Source organism: Glossina fuscipes, unplaced genomic scaffold, assembly GCF_014805625.2.
Source record: "Glossina fuscipes isolate IAEA_lab_2018 unplaced genomic scaffold, Yale_Gfus_2 1, whole genome shotgun sequence".
NCBI classification, from domain to species: Eukaryota; Metazoa; Arthropoda; class Insecta; order Diptera; family Glossinidae; genus Glossina; species Glossina fuscipes.
Genome location: NW_023998415.1, coordinates 42431663 through 42440977, shown reverse-complemented (window position 1 = coordinate 42440977; position 9315 = coordinate 42431663). Strand labels below are relative to the sequence as shown.

Below are 9315 nucleotides of genomic sequence, written 5' to 3'. Positions count from 1 at the left end.
AGATGAAGGCAAAGGAAAAATGAGAAAGATATGATGAAAGATAATTTTTAGAAGATGAAGGCAAATGATATGAGAAAGGCGAGAAAGATAGGATGAAAGATAAAGTCAAATGATATGAGAATAGAAGAGATCGGAAAGAACCGATTTAGCAGTGGTAAGCGCGTCATGCAAACTCATTAACGGTTTGGAATAAAAAAACAAATGTCCCAGCATTTGCATTTCTAAATATTACTTTTGATATCCATTCGTTGCAATATGAATTAATTGCAGGCAACTTAGATTACGTATCCATCGTCGTTCATCATTCGTTAATAGACACATTTTCATTTGAGCTTTAATTACAAAAATCAATCAACGTTTTCACACAAGCACATATCTCTTGCGCAGCTAACTTTTTTCCATTTTTTTCCATTTTTTTTTTTTTTTTTTTTTTAATGCATTTATCTAATTTTGAAATATTGGAGAAAAAGAAACAAAAACAGTTAATGTTTTCATAAAATACCTAAATTGAGAAAAGAAAAAGTTGTCTATCTTTGAATGTCCATATCGTGCGTGCTTTAAGCAGCAGCAAAAAAAAACAAAAACAACAATATCGACAACAGCAGCAGCAGCAGCAGCAGCAACTCATTGGCTTACAAATAGATATACACACATTCTCTTACATATGGTAGAGATACATCAAAGCCGATATAAAATGAGGTCTCATTAAAAGATTTGTTACACATGAGATGCAAAGAAAATTTTCATTATTAACTGCCAAGCAATTTATTATCTATCTATCTATCTTGTGTTTATTAAGTTAAAATGAATTGAAATAATTAACACACGTTAGGTAATATAAATTGAGAAATTCTTTCTCTCATTTCCATCTTATTACCTTGAACAACGCATGCTCTTCATTACAAGTAACGTGAAAGCCGTCTAAACGACGTCTACCTTTTGTGCTTCTTTAATGCTTCTATTTTTTGAACAACAACAAAAAATGTTATTCGATCGATCGGGACCCCCCACCGTTTCAGCTCTGAAGCATTCTTCTACGCGTTGCAAACATTTTGAGAAAATGAATGTAGCCCCTATCCTTCGGTGACGTGTATAAATATACGTATGCAGCCTTGGCTAAAAGTCATAAAGTATATGAAAACCAATTTATCTGTTAAATAATATTCCGTTAATTTACGTTAATTGAAAAGAGTAGATAACCTATTTTGACCACTATTTTAAAGTGTGACTACCGAGCGTCAAAAAAAAAAACTATATCGAGAGTCTCTCAAAAACAGCTGAAAAAAAAAAAAAAAAACATTCTATTGAAATCCATGCAGCTCTATCGGCAGACATCGGCTAGCCGATTGATTAATTCTGGAACGACAAGAAGAAGACTCGTAAAGGCTTAAAAGATAGTAAAGACAGGGAAAAGCCTCCTCTGTCCGATTACAACGAAAAGAGTCGCTTACAATGAGCTCGACACCCCCAACATTATGCAAAAGAATGTGTAGTATGGCTCGACGAATCCAACTTTGAGATAAGTTCTTATATCATTGGTAGAAACCAACAACAACAATAACTAGTTGTTAATTTACTTTTCTTTTTATATGAAATACAACGAATTGAGTGTTTTTCGAGATATTTTTAAATAACCGAATATTTTCAATAATCCGAATAACCCGAAACAGGCGAATGCGATGTTTGTAAGGCGCCGGGTCGGCAACGAATACCGAATGAAATACGAAAACGGCCTCATTATGAACCGAGCCTGCATGGCTGCCGACACGGAGGACGGTCAATTGTTCGCCTGCGAATGCCGCATAGGAACATCAGCCTGATAGAAGTTGTTTTTTTGGCATTTTTGGCAACCGCAATATAGAAAACTTTCAATTGCAGTGTCATCACGTTACGGGTCGTAATGCCTGATCATGCTTGATGTATGATAATTTGATCATTTTTTTTTTTTTTTGACTTGAAAAACGCTGCAATAATGTAGAAAAATTGCTGCAATAATATAATCGTCAGTCATTTCCTACAACTTTTAACCATCTCTTTGGCGATAGATTGCCCAAAGAGCAATATTGTGATTTGGCAGCGATCCAATCATCGATCCATTTTGTCACTTCTTCAGCATCGATCTGAACAAGTAGTAATAAGATGCCACTATGTCTGCTGAGTACGCTCGGAGCTGTAATAGCGTGTCCCTGGCAACTCTTGCAATGTGCGGCCGAGCGTTACCATGCAAGAGAATGACTTTGCGTCTGTTAATCGTTGCTGCGTTCGGTAGATATCTGCCGTAACAGTTTCATTCGATTTTAATAGCTGCTAACATATATACGTTGCTGAGCCCATCCTGCCAGCAAATCTTTATGACCACGAATTTTTCGTTTTGGTGTCGATGCGAACGCGCTCTTCCTAGACTAATCTATGATTTTTTTTTTTTGAGCTTGAGATTGATTATTTAGTTATATAAATAGATAAAGTGTCGTTTTTCTGACCTCATATGCAAACTAAGCGCAGATGTAGCCAAAAGGGGCATCGAATTGATGTCCTAATGAATGAATGCACTCCCATGATCCCATCGAACCTTAACTGAACATGTATGTATGTATGTATGTAGGGATTTTAATATCATTCAACTAGCGCTAATTAATTGCAAGCATGCAACAATGGGCCAATTTGAGGTAATTTTCGTTTTGATTTTTGAATGCGAGACGAACCTCAGAGGAATTGAAAATTAAAGTAAAGATAAAGTCGCGTGTGCCTAAGGTTTGCCTGAAGGTGTAAACAGACCTCTCGCTTCGTTTTACCAATTAAAGAGCCATTTCAAATACTTTCCTACTGCCTAGTACTTAAACTCATATGAGAAAGTATTTATTTATGAATGAATGAATACCATTATGTTTAACTATTTCCGGCAAAAAGTATAATAATTCAGTGCGATTTACATTTTTATTGTAAATACAACAAAAATTTCATTTCATTTCATTTTTATGATATAAGACAAGAAGCTATACAACCAGGTAGATAGGGTAGTACGCGATGATTTTGGAATGTAAAATGTGATTTATTTTATTTTTGATCAAACTATTTGCATCCGATGATATACAGAACATTCAGAAATGTCAGAGTAACGATCCGATAAGCTTTTCCGTGAAATTTAACCGGAAACTTTCAATATCTACACCAAAGCGAACATTTTCGAACCCAGAGTCGCATTTTATGAAAAACAATAAACTATGTATGCGGTTTGAGATGACGAACAAATGATTAATTGATGTAAAGATTGAGTGAACATATTCGGGAAGCAACCGAACGGTCCGATAGCCTATAATGATGAACGAATCTCTTCAATTTCTCAAAAATACGAATTATTGATGCGAAGCGGTAATGAACAGTTCATTGAAATTTTTTCGTAAAATATATTTTCAAATATAACTAAACATTTTTTTTGGCATTTTTCCATAAACTCCTTAAGGCTTAATATTGAAAAATAAGGTACTTTTTTGAAGTTTATATAAGAACGTGCAAGAATTTTCTATTCGGCTGCTTGCGAATCTCTTCGCGCCCACGACCTTTAGCTTAAAAAGTAGAAACTAAGAGGAGCAAGAAAACTATATTCAGTTGTGACCGAATCTTCTTTACCCCATCACCGTCATTCTGAAAAGGACTACAAAGAAGGAAAAGAACTACATTTTCATACTCTGTAAGATTGGATGGACGCGGTAAATTTTTTTTTTATTTTCAGAATAAAAATGGGAATTTATATCGTATACGGTGTTGTACTTTAAGACCAACATGCAAAAAAAAAACTATTACAGTGTTAGTATTGTAGGCGTGTCCTTTGTATCTTCATTCTTGCGAATGGGAGATTGTTTACCGTATGTATTATATATTTTGGTAGGCGGACAGATGGACAGACGAACAAGCGAAAATACTTGGATGGTTTCCAAGTTTGAAACTGGCCAAGAATTTACATACTTTATGAGGTGTTCGAAGCTTGCTTTGGCGCGTTATAATATTGAATAGACGTGGTCAACTTTTCCCACTTGTGCCGGAGTATTATAGCGTCAGTCGTAAAATATATGTTTAAATTTTTGTAGATTCATCTGCTGTAGTTTATGAATAATAAACAAATAACCAATTTTTTATTCCTTTTGAAAAACAGATTTCATGCACTACTGTAGGCGCGTCGTGCGACGTATTTGGTCAATTTTCAATGCCAATGTACCTGCAAAAACTTCAATTGAAGTCGGATAGCTTAACTTTTGCGACCACAGATGGACAGATGGACATGCTTAAATCGATTTAGTATTTGATATTGATCGGCAATATTTTTGGGGTCCCCGAAGCTTACTTCTGGGTTTGCGACACCTTTTAACAAAATGAATGTAGCGCTCATCCTTTGTTGATGAGTATACAAAGCATCAAATCCGCAATATTAGGTGAATATTGACTGAATTTTTCAATTTATGCAAAATACAAAATTTTATTGTGCGCCTGCTATAGTTTATGAGTAGTAAGCAACAAATCCAGGAAGTAGAAACGACCTTTCCCCGATGAAGTCGATAGCTTCATTTTCCTAATTAGGAGAATGGTTATCACAGTTGATTGCTCACCCGGATAGAAAAACGATTCTTAATTTCTTGCTTAAAAAAACGATTCATAATTTCATGCTGATCAAGATTATTTGTATATAGATGCGCGTTGTGGGGTTCGTAAAGCTTTCTTTTAAATACTGCAGATGTTTTGAGGTACCCCCGGTTTACTGGTAAAGAATATAAAAATCGCATTTTTATATATGAAAATGCAAAGTCTCAATTTTTTGGAGCAAGATGGAGTCGTGGTAGCTTTCTTTCATCAGTTCCCTATAAATTTTTTATATATGCTTGCGCTAATCAAGTTCAACAATAATCGCGTAAAAATTAAAATAACTTAAAAATGAGATATATATGAACCATATGAGAATTTGAAAATTTCTTCTTCGCAATCAGAAAATTTGAATACTCAAATACTGTTACAAGGGTGGAAAGATAAATTCAAATTTAACTATCAAGGACACCTATCACCTATCATCTCCCTTAATAGGACTCTATTAAGGTACGATAAAAGATATAGTTGGATTTGGAAGCCTACTCTGTCCAAATTAAAAAAAATGTAGAATATTCTTGTGGACACCTCATGGATCGATCTAAAAATTACCTTCAAACAAGTTAAAATGAACTATTTCTGCCAAGTTTTTGAAATTTATTATTTCAGTATTTCAGCATATGCCGACTATGGGAAAATGATCAGATTCGAGACTGTGATGCACTCAAACATAAAACAAATCCCAACGATATGATATTCACCTATATCATGTGAAGTTATCCAGAGTTATCTTTCAAACAAGGCAAACAAATTCAAATTCGTCTTTTACCAAATTTTCTTCTGTTAACGTTAATAGGCCGCGTGTATCACTTTGTTAATATGCAAAAAAGATATATGAAAAACGAAATTATTTTGTTGTAATTTTGAAGCAAGTAAGTCAATTTATATTTGTCTTGGAGTGATCTCGCCTAATTTTTTTTTTTTTTTTTTTTTCTTTTTTGAATTAAAACTTCACTAATTCTTGCCTGAAATTGTAAAAATCTTGAAATATTTTCTCTCGAAAAGCATCGCTGGGCTAGGCCTTGTTCGCAAGATTAAAAAAAAAGATTAGGGGAGTGAAGATAAATTAGAATTTAATTAGCAAAGACACCTACCATAACTCTTAACAAAAGTCTGTTAACGCGTTAACAGAGATAGATGTTAAATAATTAAAATTAAGATATAGTTGGATTTGAAAGTCTATTCCGTCCATATTAAACAACGTAAAATATTTTTGTGGACATCTACATGAAAATATCTCTCAAACAAACTAAACAAAATCAAATTCTGCTTATGGAAACTATATTTACCGATTTTTCGAAATTTGGTATGTTAGCGTAACTGTACTAGGGTCTCTAAAGCTTCCTTCTGTAATTTGGTTGTGAGCAAAAAAAACAAATGCAACATAGCCTACGTGCAACAATTTCCGATATCTTTGCCACAGCAACTAACAGACAGGTGAACAAAAGGACTGACAAACATTTCTAGAATAATTCACACTTAATACTAATCAATAATATGGAGAATTTATATTATCTCTGAAGCTTGTGACTAGACGTAATAGGTAAACATTTTAGTGAAAGAAGATGGATGCTGCGAGAGTACCCATAGAATATAAATGTATATTTTTTTTTTTTTTGTATTCGCAGAGATGGTCTTAGGTTATGTTGTGGTCGTTGGACCAATTTGGTCCATTTTCAAGATAAACTTTCTTGCGAAAACTTATTCGTTCCAAAGTCAGACAGGTAGACATACGGATGGACATGCGTGAATCAACTTACGATTTGATGCTGATCAACGATATACATATATGCTTTATGGGGTCTTTGAAGTTTTCTTCCTGGCTGTTGCCAACCTTCAGTGATGAATCAAAAAAAAATATTAAAAAAAAATTATTTCAGAATTTAGAATTTTCTGTACCGACAAGATAACTTATTTATTGATGGAATTAAAAGGAAATATACTGATGTAGATGATAAACTTGACACAAGGTATTCTTCCGAAAAAAAGATTCATCTCTACAAGGCAAACATTTGCGAGCGATGAACAGACTATGACTTCGTACAGAGAATTCGGTTAATGGTCGCTATACCTATGCATAAATGTTATCGCACACTCACATTTCGGTATGAGAATGATCGCCAATTGACATATTCATCAGCCGGTAATAAAAAATGGATGAAATTATTCAATTTTTCCAAATTTATTCCGAAACAATGAAAACTTGCCGAAGTTTGTTCGTAGTTAAAATAAGTTTGATAAGATAGTTGATAGTTTATGGATTTTTATTGATCAACTCTTCATTTAAATATTTTTCTTCTTTTATTGTATAGGAAGTGATGAACTTACCTAACTGAAGTTACGGCAGCAAGAGTGACGACAAAACAGACCAGATGTGTCGGTAATTTGTAATCAAAGTAGAAAAGTGGAAAAAGTGCGACAATAAAGAACAAGAAACAGGCGGCAAAGAAAACGAGAACTGAAGTTATATTGTAAAAGCGCGCAACGCGTTTTTATGATGATAACGATGATGATGATGATGATGATGATGATGATGCAAAAGAATTCCGTAAGTTTTCTAGTTGTTATAACTTTCTTTTTTGACTTTCTTTGTTAGCCTCTGTTAACTGATTATTGTCTTTGTTTTCACATTCAATTCTCCAGACGCCAACAATAATTAATTGCAATTTTTAGGTTTTCTGGAAACTCCCAAACAATACATGACTTGTATTAAGATGAATTTAATAAAAAAAAAAAAATTTTTTTTATATTTTGTGAGATAATAATTCGATTTAATGCAATTCGTTCACAGAGTTTGCCAAACATTACGTTCAAGCTTAAGTATGTGATTGGTTTCTTTTTTTTTTTTCCTTTTTTCAAATATTATTATTATTAACCGCAATTCACTGCAAACTTATTCCCAAGCCCATAAACGCACACAAGTAAGCAATAGTTGTTTTACTACTACTTCGGCTGCTACAACTATTACTTAGTAAACAAACAAAGTACTCGCAAGTCGTAAGCATGTAACTATGAAAACGTTAACAAAACAACAAAAACTACTTTGATAAAAACTTATTCGCAAAAACAGTCAAAAACAACAACAAATAAGACCAAACAAAAAAGTGGTTAAGATGCGAGATTCTGCGAAGGTTGCTTGGGTTTTGGGCTCTTCTTTCACACGTACACACTTGCATACACACAATATATAATCGCGTACACAAATTCAGCGCACAAAACAAAAATAAATAAATAAAAAAAATACAGGTTTTAAAACTGAAATTTTTTTTTTTGCCGATCATAAATTATATTTTAAGTAAATGCTCATGTTTCACTTTTTATTTTAATACATAAAATTTTGATTTTAATTTCTTTTAATATGAATAGCGATAAGAAAAAACAAAAAACCTTTTTAATGTCAAAATGTCAAGTCAAAAATTACTGGTTTCTTCTTTTTTTTTAGCCAACGGTTGCAGTAACATTTTTGAAATGAATTTGATGAATTTTGGTGAAGTAATTCTTTTTTGTTTTTATTCATTAAATGGCATTTTCTTATGTAAAACTTATTGTTTATATATTGTATTGTTAATATGTTTATTTTTTATATTCCTTTTTTTTTTTTTTTTAAATAACTTTCAATTACGTTAAAGTTAGACAAACAAATGCTTATGATTTCACAACCACTCCTTCTAAATATACAATTTATTTATTATTTATTAATATTTATAAAAACGAAATTACGATTATCACTAATTTCATAAGCTCCATTCATTCCCAATTCAATTTTTGTGAAGAAAACAAGCAACTGAAAAATAATATCCAAATTGTTTAGATTTATATTCATGTAAGCAATTGGTAATTCTCTCTCTATTTCTTTGTCTATCTCTCTTTGAGACACGAGTACAATAAATTTTACAATAACAAAATGCGAGAGGATCCCATACTGACATCTAATACAAGAAACTTCTCTCAGGGCGAGAGAGAAAACCACCTAAAAAATGCTTAGATCAGAGACAACGAAAAACATAGCCATTTTAACATTTTTTGTTCAAAAGTAAGATTAGAAGATTCTTGGGAATGTTTTCTGTTATCAATAGAATATAATAGAATAGAAGAATTTGTGTATTCGCTGCAACGCTGTTAATTAGCAGATATTTATATGCTTGCTCCTTCACTCTCATTATTTGTATGGGCAAAGATTCTGTTATTAGTCTCTTGACATAACGTTCGCGAAGCAGAAGCGAATATAATTCTGTGAATAAAGATTATGTTATCCATATAAGTGTGATTGCACGAAAATAGACCAAAAAACAGGTATGTATGTAGCAAATTATATTTGTTTTCTTTTAGCCCCGTTTTTTGAAGAATTGAAGAATCCTAAATTATTCAACAATTTTTTGGCAATCGTTGGGAACTTTGTTAAGAAAATAAAATGTCTTTCACAGCGTACTTGTTTTAAGGTATATGCATATATGGTGTATTCTGAAGAGAAACTGGGTATCTATTCTACCGCTTGCTTCGTTATAGACATTTCCGATGCGCCTGCTTCATCATCACAAGCAATATTAAAGTCGGTCTGTTCTGTATAAATATCGTCACCAATGTCCTGACTGCGTACTTGATAATCTGTTTCCAATGGGTGCGCGTCTACAAGACCTTCTTCGCGCCCTTCCGTAGTCCAGCCTAAAATTATATGATCGTTTT

The 9315-nt window shown here is 32.9% G+C and overlaps 1 protein-coding gene across 3 annotated transcripts in view; it reads right to left on the bottom strand.

Moving 5' to 3' along the window:
* Positions 1 to 8129, bottom strand: part of LOC119631674 (LHFPL tetraspan subfamily member 3 protein) — an 18597-nt gene extending 10468 nt beyond the window's left edge. For 2 of the 3 annotated variants that reach the window (XM_038024080.1, XM_038024082.1), the window contains exon 1: positions 6961 to 7919. The gene's annotated coding sequence lies outside the window, so the exon portion shown is untranslated. Of the gene's footprint in view, positions 1 to 6960; positions 7920 to 8019 lie in introns of those variants that run through there. The other variant, XM_038024081.1, reaches the window with a different exon arrangement.
* Between the last annotated feature and the right edge of the window lie 1186 nt (positions 8130 to 9315).